This window comes from Cryptomeria japonica, chromosome 7 (genome assembly GCF_030272615.1).
Source record: "Cryptomeria japonica chromosome 7, Sugi_1.0, whole genome shotgun sequence".
Taxonomy (NCBI): domain Eukaryota; kingdom Viridiplantae; phylum Streptophyta; class Pinopsida; order Cupressales; family Cupressaceae; genus Cryptomeria; species Cryptomeria japonica.
Window position 1 is genome coordinate 860,086,983 of NC_081411.1, and position 19,354 is coordinate 860,106,336.

General features: G+C 38.5%; 1 protein-coding gene across 6 annotated transcripts in view; it reads right to left on the reverse strand.

Annotated features, from left to right (window-relative positions):
- Window positions 1–569, reverse strand: part of LOC131047043 (uncharacterized) — a 67,553-nt gene extending 66,984 nt beyond the window's left edge. For 2 of the 6 annotated variants that reach the window (XM_057980843.1, XM_057980842.1), the window contains exon 1: window positions 419–555. The gene's annotated coding sequence lies outside the window, so the exon portion shown is untranslated. Of the gene's footprint in view, window positions 1–308; window positions 398–418 lie in introns of those variants that run through there. The other 4 variants (XM_057980844.2, XM_057980846.2, XM_057980847.2 and 1 more) reach the window with 4 other exon arrangements.
- Between the last annotated feature and the right edge of the window lie 18,785 nt (window positions 570–19,354).

The window sequence follows — 19,354 nt, forward strand, 5'->3', positions numbered from 1 at the left end:
TTTTAAGAATATCCGTAAAAAAAAGACAGGTTTCCATCGTTTCCAGTAAGCAGATGCATCATATATACTTCAAATTACACATAACTTTCGTTCCATTTGCAGTTACTTAAGAGATTAGAAGTTCATCGAAAAACAAAACAAATCCGTCAAGAAACAGGAGATTCGCATCTCTAAGTCCTTTTCAGCATTCAAACACATCATAAACCCGTCTAATTACATAGCTTCTAGTTCCATTGGCAGTCATTTAAAAGATTCGAAACTTCATTTAAAAAAATGCAGAGACAGCAAAAATATTCCATAAAACATACTATTCAAAGATGATTGAGATGAATGTATGCACAGATTCTTCATTATTACCGCTAAAATACTCAACAAAATTCAAAATAAATAACTAAACTTTCAGTAAAAGCGCAAATACCTCAAATCGCATAAGAATAAACAATTTCTCCGCTTTGCTGCATTGAAACGAGAGCGGGAGACACAGCGGAACAAATTAAACCCCTCCAAAAAAAAATATATTGATATATTTATGTATATATATATAAACAACAAATTTTCAAATAAAGACAAACGGAGTTTTAATAAAATTAATCAAAACTATGAAACGGTACCGGTTAAAGCCAGTGGCCGCAACCGCTCGCCCTGGTCACCATTTTTTGCACTCGGACGTAAGATGACTTATTAATTCCGGTTTATTTACTCCGTCAGACTTCCCTGGGGGACCACCGTCCCAAAATTGATTGCTGCCTGCTAATACGGCCATACTGACAGGGCCACGTAAGGAATCGAACCAGTAGAATTATGCCACCTGGCACGAGAGTTGAAATAACACGTGGTCCGGTTAAAACGCGTTTGTACTGTTCGCTGTAAAATGTTAGAAAACATGGAAGAGTATCTTTGCACTAACGTCAATGATTGCGTTTTACTCCGGGCCCTTAGACAAGACACGTGGCGGAAATTGAAAGCATGAGCGTGGCAGTTGATAAGCCTTCTATTGGGTTAAAAAGAGCATTATGTTGTGGAAAAGATATAATGATTGGGAGATTAGAATAAATTTAATGGGGTTGGACGAAAAAAAAAGTACGTGAGGGAATTGGCTTTTTAGATCGCGGAAAGGCTCTCCAGTCCGCTACAAATCAGGGAAAGGAGATATTTCGCCATCATCCCTCTGGAAAAATCCGTGGGATTATTAGCAAGGACGAAATCTGAACCGTTGATGCCAAGTAAGATGATGGATACATTTTTTATTTGAAAAGGATCTTTTTTATTGTTTACCAAATGCTTAAAAGATTATATAATTTATAAGGGAAATAATGTACAAGGTAAAAAAGTAGTTCAAATGATGTTACTAGTACAATCAGATTCATGTTTTAGTTGAAAAACACTTCTTTTTAATTTTAAATATATAATATTTAAAATATAATTTTTTTAATTTATATATTTTTTATCTTCTTTTTAATTTTAAATATGTAATTTTTAAATATTTAAATTATAATTTTTTTAATTTATATATTTTTAATGTTTGTCCATGCAAATGTATACATACTTTATAAAATTCATTTTGTTTGTTTGATTAGTTTTTAAATATTTATTGTTTACCAAATGCTTAAAAGATTATATAATTTATAAGGGAAATAATGTACAAGGTAAAAAAAGTAGTTCAAATGATGTTACTAGTACAATCAGATTCATGTTTTAGTTGAAAAACACTTCTTTTTAATTTTAAATATATAATATTTAAAATATAATTTTTTTAATTTATATATTTTTCATCTTCTTTTTAATTTTAAATATGTAATTTTTAAATATTTAAATTATAATTTTTTTAATTTATATATTTTTAATGTTTGTCCATGCAAATGTATACATACTTTATAAAATTCATTTTGTTTGTTTGACTAGTTTTTAGTTTATTTATAATATTGATAATTATATACTTTAAATTTTACAAAACTAACAAAATATTTAAAAATTATCATTATTATATTTTTATAATTTAAAATTAATATGATGATTTCAATATATATCAAATATTTAAAATAATTTTAGTCAAATTAAATTAACTTATGGTTAATATCAACTCTACTTTCACTTCGTGGTAAATATTTTTAATATTATGTTGAGCTTCTATTTTGTTTGCATCAAGGCTTTGGATCAACACTAACTAACTAGGAATAAAAATAAAAAGTGAAAAGGGAGAGGAGAGGGTAGATGAGATGCACAACTAACTAGGAATAAAAATAAAAAGTAAAAAAATAAATCAAGAATAGAAAAATGAAAGGAGCACAAAGATGGCTAAGAAACAAAGGAATAAACCCATACAAAAAAGAAAGCTAAAGAATAAGAAGGTGCATAAATGCACAAAAGGAAACAAATATGTGTTGTGTGTGTGTGCGCGCACGTGTCTATACACACACACACACATGTTTGTGTGTGTGTGTGTGTGTGTGTGTGTGTGTGTGCACGTGTGTGTATACATGTGAATGGAAAAGTGTGTGTGCATGTGTGTGTATACATATGAATGGAAATGTGTGTGTGTGTGTGTACCTTTACATACACATATATAATTGCCAAAATATATATATGTATATATGCATGAACATATATATATGCATGTCCACATGTGTGTATATATATGTGTGTGCACATATATAAGACAATATACAAGTGTACATATATAAGTGTGTTGGTGTAATTATTTATTCATCTTGGATATAATTACACTTTACTTAAGTTTACTCATGTGCATGCATAACATTGTAGTTTGCATATGAGACACTTAGGGAGATGTGCATACATTGGGAGTGTGTATGTAGGAGAATTTCCACCTTTTATGGTGTGATCTTGTTGTTACTTTATCATATCCACTTATTGTGAAGTGATAATTCCACCTTCGGTGGGTGATCCACCTCATGTGAAATATTTTACTATTTCTCCTACCTACCCTTGCATCTCATTGAGCCACATGTCATCATTGTGTTCTCTCTTGTCTCTTAGCCTTGCCTTTATAAGCAAGCTCATCTACATTGTATGTAATAATCTTGATGATCCAGTTGATCTCATTTTGCATCATTGATAGGAATACAGTTTATTCTTGTCACATTTTTGTTCTCTCTTATTTGTGCTTTTCATTGCCTCTAGATCTTGGCAAATTCTCACATGGTATCAGAGCCATTGGAGTGCCATTGGTTTGTCAATTGAGAGAAATTTGGGGTTTTACATTTTGGGGCTTTCTATTGCAGGTTATTATTGGAGTTTGATGGATCCATTTTGAGCTCACCATTGGATTGAGGAGGTTCGAAAAAGTTAGAATCGTCTTTTGTTTCTTCCAAATCTGACATTCGAGGCCAAATCTAGAGTCGTTTGAAGGTGGAGGGTGGTGACTTGTCCCAGGAGCGATCTGCATTTTTGGAGCATTTTTGGTCAAATATGTCATTGCCATTATGCTCAGAAAGCTCAAAAACCCCAAGATCGCCTGTCCATTCGCCAAAATCCGAGCAGTTGACTTGGAGCCGAGAAAAATTCTCCCCCCCTTGGTCGCACAGACGGTGGTATAGTCTACATAGGTAGATACGATTTTTCAATTTTTTTTCATTTTTTAAATCGAAAAAAAAATGAATTAAAAATCCGAATTTAATTCAGAAGGGGGGCATTTTAATTATTTGAAAGTTTTTTTTTTAAACCCCGTGGGGTGGCTGCAGTAGCCGGCACCCGAGAGGGTACCTGCCACGGCAAGCCCTATCGGGCCCTGCTACGGTACGCAACCCACAACCCTGTGTAGAGCAGGGTACCTGCGGGTGGCTCTGCGGGCCGCAGGTTATTATTTTTTAATTTAAATTTTTAAATTTTATTTTTTAATAAAAGTTTTTAATATTTTTTTATTAAATTTTTAATATTTTTTGTTTTTTAAAAAATCAAAAAAGCTTTTAAAAAAAAATGATTTTTCTTTATTAATTTTTTAATAAAGTTTTTTAAATTAAAAAAAATATGTATTTTTTTCTTTATTATTTTTTAATAAAGTTTATATATATATATATATATATATATATATATATATATATATATATATATATATATATATATATATATATATATATATATATATGTATATGTATATGTATATGTATATGTATATGTATATGTATATGTATATGTATATGTATATGTATGTATATGTATATATATGTATATATATATATATATATATATATATATGTATATATATATATATATATATATTTATTTGTAAATATATGTATATGTATATGTATATGTATATGTATATGTACATATTATATATGTATACATGTATATATACATATGTATATACATATATATACGTGTATATGTTATACATATATATGTATATATGTATATACACATGTATATATGTATATACACATGTATATATGTATATACACATGTATATATACTGAGAGAGGGGATGAATCAGTGGTTTCCAAATATTTTCCCTTTTCTATCCTATGTGTGTATACCAATTAACAGATCTAACATAAAGCAGACATACCGGTTAGATGGGAGGATAACACAAAAGCAATCACACATAAAAGGGACATCACATAACATCAAATATACAAGGAAAACCCAAGATGGGAAAAAACTCAATGAGAAGTGTTGTTGGAAACTACTGCTCCAATCCAGCCTCACAATGAAAACCTCGGTTACAACATTTAGGGCACCAACCCAAGGAGTACCACTCCTTCTTTAGGGGACCAACCTAAGGAGCGCCAACCCCTACATCGAGCCCCAACTCATTGATTACAAGATCATATCATAAATACAAAAGTAATATTCCTGTTACAAAAGAACTTTGTAACACTCATGTATGTCTCTCCACCGGTTCACCCCTACGCAGATTTATGTTGGTTCTCTACTCACCTTTTATCTGTTGCAACCTTGTCTCCTGTTGCAACTCACTCTCTGTTGCAACCTTATCAGTTCAGCCTCTTCTCCTTCTCTGTCGATTCTACTCTATGTCGGTTCTCCTTCATCTCAGTCATAATGTTGCTAGTCACCTCTTGTCTTCTTCACTCAGTTAGAAGTCAACTCTTTGATTACTGTCGGTTCTTAGATTACCGGTTCTTCACTGCACTCTTATGTGGCTCTTCTCTGTCGGTTAATTCTTCACCGGTGTACTCCTTTGTCAGACATAATGACAGACTACCGATTACCTTACTCTTGTCGGTTGAACTCTTCTAACTGGTTACCTTACTCATGTCGGTTGAGCTCTTCTAACCGGTTCCCTCTCACTCACTCAGTTTCTTTTCTAATTAACTCCGAGCACTTGACTTATTGGCTCTCCTTCACTAGCCTCACTCCCTCATACAGTCGTAGCATCTACTTCTTTGATCTGCACTCTTATAGCCAGATTTTCCCGCCTAAACATGAGTTTGAATATTGGCATGCTAGGGTTCCCGCCATACACTGAATCAGCATCCCCTCTGATCTTTGATCATCATGGCACATCATATCCAATCAGATCTCAAGACCTTGATTGATGATCAACACCCCATCAATGAGCATCGCCATTTCCTTTCCCTTGCGATTCACATCTTCTATCTTTAGTCGTGTGTAGCATGATTTTCAACCTTGTGTCTGGTCAATCACATGCATGATGTGGTCTTCTTCACCCACTTTGATCTACTAGATTAGTTTGTCCTGGATCTCTGTTGTTTCCTTGATCTCGAGCCGCAATCCTCTGTCATCCTTCCTCAAGCTTCACAGTTACCATTTAATGTTGGACCAACCGCCAACGACCTTATTGACACACCACACTGACATGTGCATGCATGACACTTCACCTTCACGTGGCACCTTTGTCGACATCCACCTTGGTTCACTATGTCGGTCAGACTTGGTCACTAGCCAGTAGCATACAACCGGGTTCATCTATCGGTTCAAACACCCTATCGATTATACCCCAACTGGTCTATCTTCACCCTTGCACATTGATTCTCTTCTGGTGGAACACCTAGACCGATCAGCATAATTGCCAACCTACCTCATGCACATCTTCAACAGATGGGAGCCTTCTGCATCTGCACTTTGTCAGCTTTACCGGTGGACATACTTACCCATAACCACCTTGATGACACCATGTCATCAACCTTCAACAAACTCCATCTGTCTGCATTTGTGGCAACACCTTTCTTCTTCTTCAACACTTGATCGGTTCTCCTATCAATTGTTTTGTCAAAGTGACAAACATATCTTTCCTTCTCTATATCGACAACTCATCACATCTACCCGACTGGTCCAATGCATATCTTTGATCTCATGCACCTAAGGCAACTTAGTGTTTCACTAGTTGATCCAGTGTGTGCCTTCAAACACCTGCCTTTAACTATTTTGTCTGACTTCTCTTAATCTGATGGGAGTCCTACAGATTGACATCCAACAGCATACCAGTGGCCTGCACATACTTGACCTCCAGTGTTGATGTGATTTTTGTAACATTCTGCCTCTTCATCACAATCAACATCCCAACATCTTGCTCTCTTACAGATGTCATCATTTACCGGTTGTTATATCATACCAGTCTCTTGTCCATGTCTGCAACACAAGTCAACACTGACTTGTGTACCAGTGACTCCAATGATCATTATGTTAAATGACACACTCTTCCTTATTGATGACCTGCTAAGCTAGGTGACATTAGAGACATCAAAGACATCACTTTCGGTATGCATCAATAACAGTACTGCACATATATCTACCATACCGGCTGCCATCCTATACTGGTTGACATCAATGACAACACAATGCCAACAATCTCCCCCTTTGGCATTGATGTCAACACATGTAATATCCGGCATACTCTAGATTCTCTCCCCCCCTTTGTGTGTTCCATGGATTCTTACTCATATAGTATGCGGCATACTACAAAATCTCTCTCCCCCTTTGACAACAATGGCAAAGGGCACTAACAGGGTTTCTCTCCTCCTTGTGTCTACCATGCACAGACACATTTCTGACCCCCTTTTTCTCTACTGGATGCTTCTCCTCCTTTGACCATCATGCATTGCATCATCTCAATTCACAACACTATTTGAAATGGAGGGCTCAACCATCAACTGACACCAATTGCACAACAACCAAGTGTATATGCAAACTGGAAACATGTGCATATACAAGTCTGAAATCAATTGAAGGCACATGTGTCAGTGAATACAACATACCTGTTGCTCAGACTACAACACTCCCATCTGATACCAATTGTTCTTAACAATCAAATGTGATTGTACTATGAGTGCCACCAATTTGGAAAATAGATACCCGTAATCGTGAAATTCTCTTAGGTATTCCTACAACAATTTCCTTCTTCTACAGTTGATGTTGTCAGTACACCCAAGTTCAAGCAAGTCGATTTTGCATCATTAACACTTGATCTCTCCCTGTGTCTAGTAGATCTGATACAAATTAGAAAACATGGTTGTGAACTCCCCCTGAGTCATACATTTCAGGTCTTCATTTGTCTTGTAGGTTCTAAGACGGAGCCAACATGCCTCTTATACCGGTTGAGTTGTGCATATGTGATCAATCTGATGATATATCAACTCCACAAATTCCACTTCAGCATATGACATGACCCTAAGTGTACACAATGTCATACAATATCACCATCATGCCATAAAACAAACCGGTTACCCCACAAAGGATGTATGCAAACAAAATCAACTACTGGGCCAACATATGTCATTCAAGATTTTTCCAGTACCACCTGAGACATAAACACCTCAATCCACATTGCCTAAGTTAATGCAATGATCCCGAACCTCATTGACTTACATAACCTGCACTACCAGTTTCCTACACCGATTCATCATCTCTACCAGAGCACCTTCCTCTAACTCTTGTCCTCTTGTGTCAATTTGCTTCTAATCCCAATTGTAAATTATCCATTCATTGACACATGCAGTAGTGATCCATCTCCCATCTGCAGGTGCGTAGCCAAGGCAGCCACTACACACTTGTCATCTCATTTTCTTCTTTCATACCGGTAGCATCCTGTCTTTTTCCTTATTAAGCATGGGCGTGAATGATCTGATCAATATGTTACTCCTTTAAGGTCTTGCATCTCCTTTAAGCCTTAGGAGATATCACCTGTGCATTGAATGCTTAGTGTCGATCCATGGTCCTACTCTCTTCCTTCTTCCTCCATACTTGCATGACTTCACCTTTCTTCCCATTTTTAATCCTAGGAGTAGGTTTTACCTTCTTCTGCTGATTGGTCCTCGCTCTACCGAATTCTGCCTCATGATCGGAGACGTTGCTATAGAAGCAAACATTGTTCATGTAAAATGCATGATTGGAGGACCTTCTGTCAAACCGATTTGACCATCTTCTTTTGGTCATGCCATTGTAACCGGCTATCCGAACCGGTGGACCACTTGATCTTGCAGGAACAAAACCTCTTCTCCTTTTGTTCCGCGCAACATTTTGTCTCTAACTTCCATATGCTCTATATCCATTTCTAAGTTGAGAATGGTTGCTATACCAGCTGTCATATGATAGAACTTTCCTGTTCCTGGATTCATGACATCTATGCCCAAATCCATTGCAATTATAACATACATAATTTGCATTTCTTGAGGCAGCAAATGGACTCTTCTTATTATGCATAGGAGCAGATCTATGCATGTTTCTACAACTTGGCATACTATGGCCATGTGAATTACTTCTTGGATAGACAATATTCTTGTTTCTAGTCCTCTTTATGCATTCATCTGCCTTATGACCATAATCTTTGCAAGAGAAGCAATAATTAGTAAAGAATGACATATGACTTACAAATTTATTTTGCCATGCATGTGGAGATCTTAACGGTTTAGTATTTTCATTTCTGCTTCTCTGGGGATGGATCTTGGATTGTCCATGTTGTGCAGCTCTTCCATCCAATCTCTTATTTTCCCACACTTGCTTTGTCTTGTGGGCAGTAGCATTTCCTTGTCTTCTACAGGTAGGGAGTCTTCTATGTCGTCTTCTTTTGTCCTTGCTTTCGGTGAAGCTGCCTTCTCCAATATTTCCTTTTCCTTTGGGATATGTATTGTTTCTCCTTCTTGTAGCACCGGTCTTCATCCTTGAATCCATGTCTTCACCAGTTGTGGTTAGATCAACCTTCTTTCGAGGAGTATTCTGGACAGTAAAGATCTGTCCCATATTATCTCCATTAGAGGAGACTAACAGAATGTCATTGTGAGGGACATTCTTTCTGGTGGAGCATTCACTGACACCACTTCCTAATCCTCTGATATCCTTGGAATGATTTTTCTTCTTCAACATTTAGTCCAAGGCATCACTGCTTCCATCAAACCAGATTCTTACCTTTAGCTCATCCTAGCATTTCTCACGGTCATTTTAGAGATTCTCCATTTCTCCTTCTAGTTGTTGATTCTTTTTATCATTGGCCTCTATATCGGATGCTAGATCATTACACTGGCACTCCTTGGTGTCTTCTTGTTGAGTCTTCAACTCTGACATACATTTCTCGGATTCTTCAAGGCATTTGATCAACTGGTTTTCTTCCACAATTGCAGCATTCTTGAATAACTTTTATTCATTCCTTACTCTACTAAGTTCTTCGAGTGCACTTACAGGTTCACCTTCAAGATTGACTCCTGCTTCATTTTCTTCTTCACCTTCACTATCACTACCAAACACATATCATCGGTAGGAGCAATCTACATGATTATTCTCAGATGTGTGCCTTTCATCCTCTGATTCTTGAGCCATGAAGAGGTGGGTTCCTTCTTCATCATTGTTGCGGCTGCTAACAGATCTGCATTCATCACCTATAGACACATGAGTTGCATTTCTCATCCTGTCTTCGTAAACTAGTTCTGCAATGGTAGGCTCATTTCCATAGAGCTTCTTCAATCTGTCCCATGAGATTTTTGCCATTTTGCACATGTCCACCTGTGAGGAAACATCATCTGATAACCCACAGAGCATAGACTTCATTGCTATATCAATACGTCGATATCTTCTTTCTTCTTCAGAATCAATGGGAGGACTCACTTTAATAGGGCAGCCATTTACAATCGACATCCATACATCAAACCCTAAAGAGGATAGGTAGACTTCCATCCTACAACTCCAAACAGGAAAATTTGAACCATCAAATACAGGAGTAGGGATTGACACAAAAAAAACCATTGTGTTCAAATACCAGAATCTACCCAAGCTAGAGAAAGCTTATCAATCGAGAACCTAGGCTCTGATACCGATTGTTGAACACAAGATGCCACTGAGAGGGGGGGTGTGAATCAATGGTTTCCGAATCTTTTCCCGTTTCTATCCTACGTGTATATATCAGTTAACAGATCTAACATAAAGCACACATACTATTTAGATGGGAGGATAACACGAAAGCAATCACACATAAAAGGGACATCGCATAACATCAGATATACGAGGAAAACCCAAGATGGGAAAAACCTTAGTGAGAAGTGTTGTTGGAGACTATTGCTCCAATCCAGTCTCACAATGAAAACCTTGGTTACAACATTTAGGGCACCAACCCAAGGAGTACCACTCCTTCTTTAGGGCACCAACCCAAGGAGCACCAACCCCTACATCAAGCCCCAACTCAGTGATTACAAGATCATATCATAAATACAAAAGTAATATTCTTGTTACAAAAGAACTTTGTAACACTCATGTATGTCTCTCCACCAGTTCACCCCTACACAGATTTTTGTCGGTTCTCTGCTCACCTTTTATTTGTTGCAACCTTATCTCCTATTGCAACTCACTCTCTATTGCAACCTTATTGATTCGGCCTCTTCTTCTTCTTTGTCGATTCTACTCTATGCTGGTTCTCCTTCCTCTCAGTCACAATGCTGCTAGTCACCTTCGATCTTCTTCACTCAATCAGAAGTCAACTCTCTGATTACTGTCGGTTCTCAGCTTACCGGTTCTTCACTGCACTCTTATGTGGCTCTTCTCTACCGGTTCATTCACCACTGGTGTACTCCTTTATCAGACATAATGACAAACTACTGGTTACCTTACTCTTCTCGGTTAAACTCTTCTAACCGGTTCCCTCTGACTCACTCAGTCTCTTTTCTGATTAACTTTGAGCACTTGACTGATTGGATCTCCTTCACTAGCCTCACTCCCTCATACATTCGTAACATCTACTTCTTTGATCCGCACTCTTATAGCCAAATTTTCTTGCCTAAATATGAGTTTGAATATTGGCATGCTAGGGTTCCCACCATGCACTGAATCTACATCCCCTATGATCTCTGATCATCGTGGCACATCATATCCAATCAGATCTCAAGACCTTGATCGATGACCAACACCCCATCAATGAGCATCACCATTTCCTTTCCCTTGTGATTCACGTCTTCTATCTTTAGTCGTCTATAGCATGATTTTCGACCTTGTGTTTGGTTAATCACGTGCATGATGTGGTCTCCTTCACCCACTTCGATCTACTAGATCAGTCTGTCCTAGATCTACGTTGTTTCCTTGATCTCGAGCCTCAATCCTCTGCCATCCTTCCTCGAGCTTCGCAGTTACCATTTAATGTCGGACCAACTGCCAACGACCTTACCAACACACGACACCGACCTGTACATGCATGTCACTTCACCTTCACGTGGCACCTTTGTCGACATCCACCTTGGCTCACTATGTCGATCTGACTTGGTTACCGACCAGTACCATACAACCGGGTTCATTAGACCAGTTCACACACCATGTCGATTATACCCTAACCGATTTGTCTTCATCCTTGCACACTGATTCTCTTCCGGTGGAACACCTAAACCGGTCAGCATACTCGCCAACCTACCTCATGTGCATCTTCAACAGATGGGAGCCTTCTGCATCTGCACTTTGTCAGCTTTACCAGTAACCACCTTGATGACACCATTTCATCAACCTTTAACAAACTCCATCTGTCTGCATCTGTGGTAACACCTTTCTCTTTATTCAACACTTGATCGGTTCTCCTATCAGCTGTTTTATCAAAGTGACAAACATATCTTTCCTTCTCTGTACCGGCAACTCATCATGTCTACCTGGCTGATCCGGTGCATATCTTTGATCTCATGCACCTAAGGCAACTTAGTGTTTCACCAGTTGATCCGGTGTGTTCCTTAAAACACTTGCAATTAACTCTTTTGTTTGAATTCTCTTAATTCGATGGGAGTCCTGCATATTGACATCCAACAACATACCAATGGCCTGCACATACTTGGCCTCCAGTGTTGATGTGATTTTTGTAACATTCTGCCTCTTCATCACAATCAATATCCCAAAATCTTTTTCTCTTACATATGTCATCATTTACTGGTTATATCATACCGGTCTCCTATCCATGTCTTCAACACAAGTCAACACTGACTTGTGTACTGGTGACTCCAATGATCATTATGTTGAATGACACTCTCTTCCTTACCAGTGACCTGCTAATCTAGGTGACATCAGAGACGTCAAAGACATCACTTCCGGTATGCATCAATAAAAATGTTGCACATATATATCCCATACCGGTTGCCATCCTATACCGGTTGACATCAATGACAACACAATGCCAACAATTATATGTCGATATATGTATATACGTATATATATGTATATGCGTATATATATGTATATGTGTATATATATGTATGTATATATGTGTGTGTATGTGTGTGTGTGTGTATATAGATATACATATATATACTGAATATAGAAGAAGGGTTTTCATTATATGTGAATATATGTATTCTCAGATCTCAATCTGAAAAGAGATAATATGTAGATTTATACCAAACTTGTACAAACTTGTAGAAAATATTCACACCAACAAACTTAGTTAGATATACTGAAAGTAAATATATACATGTAAACTTGAATTTTGGAAATTCATTATTGTTATTGAAACATAAACTAATCTGATTTTTGTATTGGAAAACTGAAACATAGATGATGAATGACTGAAACAATGAGATAATACATGCTGAAAATAAACTCAGAATCATATGGAAAACACAAACTTAAAGAATGTGTCCTCGTAACTTTCATTTTGTATTCTTATATATATGCAAACACGTGCATACATGTGTTACACCTTCTTAGTTTAAATTTATTTAAACTTATTAGTTTTATGTCGAAAATGAAAGATTGTTCTTCTTACAAAATGAATTACATTTGAATTGTTTTCAATCTATGTATACTACCATCACCATTTCAAATAATTACTTACCTACCATAATAAGGTTGGCTTATTCTTTCAGCTGATTTTTTAATAGAGATATAATGTTATAAAGATTAAGTAGGAATCATGGAAATCCACCACCTTGTTTCTCTCATTTGTCATGGAAGAATTTATGATAAATTTATCAATATTTTTAAAAATTTTAAATAGAATTTAATACGCCGATATATATTTTTTAGTGAAACACATAATTAATTTTATTTAAATTGTCATTAAAGAAATGCATAAACTATATTAGAAAGTTACGTAGATACACATATTATAAAATTACCTCTCACTTGTCTTTAATAAATGTTTAACCTTTATATAAGACAGGAGATTAATTTATGACAAATGTTCAAATCATTTTGTAAGTTTTGTCTATATTGAATCATTGTAATATTTTCTTACATAGTATTGAGTTCTATAATCTAATTTTAGATTAAAGATTTAAGGATAAAAGTTCAAATGGATTAATCTTGGATTCTTATCAAAACACATTGATAAATGTAACATAAACTAGAATAATTTGAGATAGAGTAACAAAAGTGTTTGAGATGGAAATGTAGTTTATATGTTTTGTGGCATAGCATTAATTTTGATTTCTTTGAATGAAAATGTAAGAGAGAAAACTATAAATTAGAATAGAGTACTAGTGATGAATAATCTCTAACATGTAGATTCTAAGATTTACAATGTCTAAGACTAGTTCATATCTAAAATTGTGTATTTGGACACTTTTGTCTACTGTAGAATTTTTATTTTTTTTGTATTAAGTATCATAGAATCACAAAGTTCATTTTTTTGCTCATTAGAGCATCCACGTTACAAACTTATTACAAATACCAGCTCCTTTCGAGCAAACTTATTACAAATATTAGCTCCTTTCGAGCACCAAACTAGAAACAACAATTGGAAGACCAAGGGTCACAACTTAGAAATCCACTTTAAACAACCAATGGAAGACCAAGAGTCACAACTTAGAATTCTACGCAAAGGTGTCCCTCATGGGAGTTGAACTTGGGTCTCCACATCGAGAAATCAATGCTTTAACCAACTAAGCTCAACCCCTTCGACTACTGTAGAATTTTCCCTCCAGGACTTGTAATATATATTTATTTTTACTTCTACCTAATAAATTAGTGAGGGCCTTTTTTTATTTTTAATCGGTAAACGCTTTTGATTGCAGCTATGAACTAGTGAGGCCATATTTTTTAGGGACCTCATCCTCACAGATGTTTGGCATTTGGTGCCCTATTCCTCGTGTAGCCCTCCCCCTTCTCTCTTCTCTCCCCACTCCTTTTTAGTTGATTCTTGGTCTGCAACTTATCCAATTTTCTCCTTATGCTCTCTTGTATCATCTTGATGATGGATCACGAAGTGTGATCCAAAACGTTGATGCAAAAAATCTTTGACACAATCAAATCCAGAAACATTTTTGCAATTACCTTTATATCTCTTGTTTTGTCATCCTAACTCTCTCCATTCCTCCCATGGTCCTTATTGCTCTGAAACCCCTTGGCAACTCCTTATCTCTTTGTTGTTTTAGACATCACCTTATCACTCTATTGCATGACAACTCCTTGTCTCTTCACTTGTGCACTCACATCTCCCTTATCCTCTGTTAGGAATCACCTTATCACTCTGTTATGTGACATCACCTTATCTCTCCATTGCACACTGGTATCACCCTTATCTCTTTGGAGTATGTTGACTTTTTACCTCCTTATCTCTCCACCACGTGCTTGAGTCTTCCTCCTTATCCCTCCATCGTGCACAATCCTCCATCTACCTTCCACGATATGAAGAGGCATCAACACCTCCATTGAGTCAACAATGGTAGCATGACAATTTTGTTAGTTTGCGTGGGGGGCCAGTCTTTCCATTTGATTCTATCGAAGCGTGCAACATTGTCTCCAATGCAAGGGCATAACAACTCCAAAACACCACCACTAGCCTCTGTTGACTCTAAATTTTACTTTGAAAACAAACAAACTTATGGGAAATTCAGTGATGGGGGACCTACTGCGCGGGATTCACTGAATAACCTCCGAATTTGAGAAGCCGACTCTTCCTTGGAGCTGGAGAAAAGGGAAAAGAAGGAAACTTAAAACAAAATGATCTATACTAAGGAGGCGATACGCCATAACATTTCATAAAAAATGGATAGCATATAAAACCAGAAAACACACGGTTTTAAAGCCCATTCAACAATCTACATGCCCGAACAGAGCTATAATTAAGATACAATTAAGACTCCTTTGGAAAAATATAAAGAAACATATATCATGCATCCACCAGATAACAAGTGCGGGACATAGTTTAATCAACAGAGTATTAGATAGATATCTCTAAAGTCATCAAAATACAGGAAAAAGCATAGAAAAGCCTATTTAAGCATCCAAAAGAGGCAATCACAAAGGCCGTAGGCAAAATTTTGATTAACCTTCTTCTTGGGAAACTATAACAGCTGAAAATTATCTAAGATCCTTAATTGTTTTTCTTAAAAGTTTTGAACCCCTACAACAGGGAAAAAACAAACATAAATAGAGCCCGCGGTTCTACTAACAGCTCCGAAGTACGCCAAACATACATAACTTCCCCTGAACAGAAAAACCAAGCCGTGTCATTCCGCGAGGTCACACCCAGCAAAACGACCCTGAGGTTGTTGTTTTGCTTGCCTGCGATGGTCTTCATACCGGCCTGAATAGAAAAGATTTCGCCAACCACAGAAGAAAATGCGGCAAGCAGGGAGACCTCTTCTGCAAAACTTCCTCAAAAAGAAACGCATCCGCCAGCGCGAAGATGCCAGGTGTCCCTTTTCCGTCTATGTTACAAGGTGGGCCCCAAAAAAGGCCTGGTCAGCAAAACCTATCCATTTGTCATCATCACGCTACTCCAATCCTCAAATGCAAAAAATGGACTGCTGGGAGCAACGTCGAGATGACACTTGTCTTGTGCCCCACGCACTGCTGGAAAGCTAAGAGAGGAAAAAGGATACTCCGATCGAAAACTCACCCCGAGGATTTTAATGTGGATATTTCTTGGTGACTAAAAGGGGAAATTCTGCCTGTGGAATACACGAACCCAAAATTGTTGGTTTGGAGACCAGACTTCATGCTAAGACATGATGGAGCAAGTCGAAGACCTGCTGCAATAACAACCAATCCTCCTCAGAAGGCAACACTTGCACATCTAGATTCTTATAGTGTTGATCCAAGTAGATGACCTCACCGAATGGCAAGCCTACAGGTTCATCATGGACCAACTTTAGAAGAGCGTAGAGCTGGGCAAGGGGATGAAGAAGACGCTCTACGTCCCCGACTGAGACAAGGTCATTTAGGTTCTGGATGAAAGATCTACCTTGCTGTAGGTGCTCAATTTGATTTGATAACTGTTCAACCCCTAATACAGAACCATCAGTAGAAAAAGGGGAAGTCAAGCCCAGCGAAACAAACCTTTCTATACGTTGCTTGATGTCCAGGACAAAGACTTGTAATGGTTCCAGTGCAGCTGATATATGCATGACCATTCTGTGGTGATTGATGAAAACATTTGTCTTTTTGATCATCTGCCTATGATTGGATATTCCCTTCTCTCTCAGTTCATCATCTTGAGCTGCATACAACATTTGGATCAAGTCCTGAGCCACAGGGATCTTGGAACCCAAGACAACCATCAAACTATTTACTAGAGCTTCCACTTCCACACAAAGGGATTGTGATTCTCAAATGAATCTCAAGACAAGCTGAAGTGAGGGGCCATATTGCTTAATATTCTCCCAGTGTGAAACATACAATTATACTAGAATTGCCGAAAAGTCCTGAGAAACCTGCACCGGGGGTGGAATGCTCAACAATCGCGATACCTCATCACCTTTTGCAATCACTTCTTGTTGCAACTCCTTGCATTTGTTCTGTTCAATAATCATCTGATTCTCTAGAGTGAGGATTCTGTCCTTTCCATCTTGCACCGTCTGCTGAAGCTGCGATGTTCGGTCTTGCTCATGTCGCAAAAGAGCCTCCACCTTTAGAAGGCACTTATCAGATTGCCCAAGGATAGCCTCCTTTTCTTTTAGCTCTGCCTCAAACCTCACCTTTTCCTCGAACAACAACACTTGAGCCTCACTCAGCTGCCAGGCGTAATCCTCCTTCAAGTGAACTTCTTCACGCAGCTACTCCTGCAACTCCTTCAGAGCCACGTTTATCATCGCCTCCTGGCCCTTCAACTAAGAGCTCACATTATTAAAGGCTGACTGCAACTTCCCTTTTTCCGAATTGGCTTGGGCTAGCAGACTTTGTAGGTGATTGATTTTTGAGCTCCGGGCCTTATCTTCTTTTCTCTGTTGGGTCAGGGATTATTAGAGATTGGCGTTCTCCACTTGGATCTTTTCCAGATGGTGACTCTCTTTGATGAAATTCAAAGATACAGCTTTTGAGGTTTCCTCCATCATTTCTACCTTGTCTGAGGCTGTAGCACTTTGAAGGCTGACGTTGATAGCATGTAATGTGTAGTCATTCGATCTCATCTGAGACTCTGGCTTGTCAACTTTGGGGAAAAAGTTTGCAAAGAAAAGGCAATCTTTCTCCTCATTGAAATGTGTCTGTAGATGAGGACGGGCTGGACGGGCATGTTCCTTTTCTTTTTGCTTGCCCGTCTTACCAATACGAGCAGCCTTAGAAAAAGCAACTTGTTGCTGGAAATCATCTGGGTTGTCAATAGCCTGGCCTGCAAAAGCTGCGCCAGGGGCGACCGCAAAGGGAAACTTCAAAATACGCCCAATGAAAGTAGTCTAGATGGGATGATCCAAGGCCGACGAGGAAAATAATGGGATGAAGGGGGGAGCTCTCGACAGAAAAGGGCTTGTGGACGCTATTCCCATAACCGAAGGAGGGGACTCTCCAAAACCTAGCCTATGCGACACGGAGGTTGCTTCAGACATCTGCGTGGGAAAAGCTGTGAGGATAAAAGTAGAGGCCGGGAAAGGAATGGAGGCCTACGGGAATACATCTTGGGGTTCGACTAGGGGCCCAGCAGGGGCCAAGGTGAGGGCAGTAGGGACTTGAGCTTGCATTGTGGCCATGGGGACAATAGAAGAAACAACATGAGCATGACATAAGGATAATGGAGGACGTACCTAAGTCGTGGAAGGCACTGACCGCTGAAGATCTAAGGACGTCTTTGGGATTTGAGAAGGTGGACTCCTCCTTGCTGCACTAGGATGTTGCCTTTTCTTCTGAGGGGAGCTATGCAACTGCTTCTCAGACCGCCTTTTACCCGCCTGGGAATGGGGTCTGCGAGTGGAACTATCTAAGGGAAGGAGAATTTGAGGCTCTGGATCTTGCCCTTCAACACTTATAACCTCTACCCTCTACCGCGGGGCAACCTTGGGGGATGAGTCCCCGTATGAGGAGTTGTCACCTGTCTCATCCTCGAATTTATTTAGCTGACACCATTCCTGCTCGAACCGCTTGTCCAAAGGGGCATTTCCAATGTTAGCTCTAGGCTGACTCACCTCTTTCCGGTAGACCCAAAAGTCTTCCCTCTTTTTCTTGGGCCAGGCTAAAGTTTTCATACTTTCTAGCATTGCCCGGGCAGTAGGCTTTACGGGATTGAATCTTTGTAGGTGTGAATAAAAACTCAACCATGGGGGGCGTCTTAAAATGGGAAAATCATCAGGACCCACATACACACTCGGGTCGTCGACCCGGGGGTTTGTACGCTCCTCCCATGAGCTCCAAGGCTCATGCTTTACAACATTCTTTCTCTTGCTGAGGCAGCCATCAGGGTCATAGCTCCAAGAGTCATCAATAACTACCAAACCGTGTTGCACCATCTTAGATGTTGGGACCTCCTCCGCAATGTTCCTCCGTACTAGAGTGATTGGGCCAATAGCCTTATGATCTTTAGTAATGGAGGTATCATGCTTACCTGCTCCAATAGCCCTTTCAATTCTCACCAACTGTTGCGCGGTTTTGAGAGCCAGGGTTCTTTCAGTAACATAGGTGGGCAGACAAAATGGCTCTTCGAAGAGCCCATGCACTCAGACGAAGGAAAAGTCGCAACCTATGAACCAATCGCAGGGGGGACGCTCATTCTGCATCTAGTTCATATGGACCTAGGAGAAGCGGGCTCATG